We start from the raw sequence: 695 nt of genomic DNA on the forward strand, positions 1-695 counted from the left end.
GAAGTTTTCACTGTGTATAAAATATTTTTATTATTTTTGTGTCCTTCGTGTTTTTGAAACTATTTAATGAGTTATAATTTTACAATGATTTTACTTTTTAAACTTAAATAAATAAAATAATCATTTAAAAAATAAATAAAATAGTAAACAAACATTATAGAACAACAGGTAATTTTTGTTATAAATTATTAGTTTAAACAGGGTCTATCACGTGACAAAAGTGTTATTTTTTGTTATTTGCCACGTCACCAAAGTGGTATTGAATTTATGTTCACTTAGTTCTTTTAGATCTAGCGGCGAACATTAAGCCGACTTTTGTAAAAAAAAACTTTGAAATAAATAGTCTTTTGAGTTAATAATCGTCTAAATAATGAGAAAACAAGCCAATTCAATGTTTAAATATCGGTTTATAAAAAAATAAAGGCTGTGATTGCCTTAATAAACACAAAAATCATGACAAACACAGCACTTTTTTACACATCAAACCGATAATTACTAATAACATTTCTATAACATAAATCATAATGAAATAACAATCTATAAAATAATTGTATTTTTATTAATAATATGTAATAAAATAAACCTTGTCACTTTTAAATAGAATTATTTAACTAATAACTAATAATTAAAACAGCTTAAAAACAACTATTAATAATGAAAAAAAGATTTATGTTAATTTAATATATAAAGTTAAA

This window comes from Entamoeba invadens (assembly GCF_000330505.1).
Source record: "Entamoeba invadens IP1 unplaced genomic scaffold scaff_1105074725507, whole genome shotgun sequence".
NCBI lineage: Eukaryota > Evosea > Mastigamoebida > Endamoebidae > Entamoeba > Entamoeba invadens.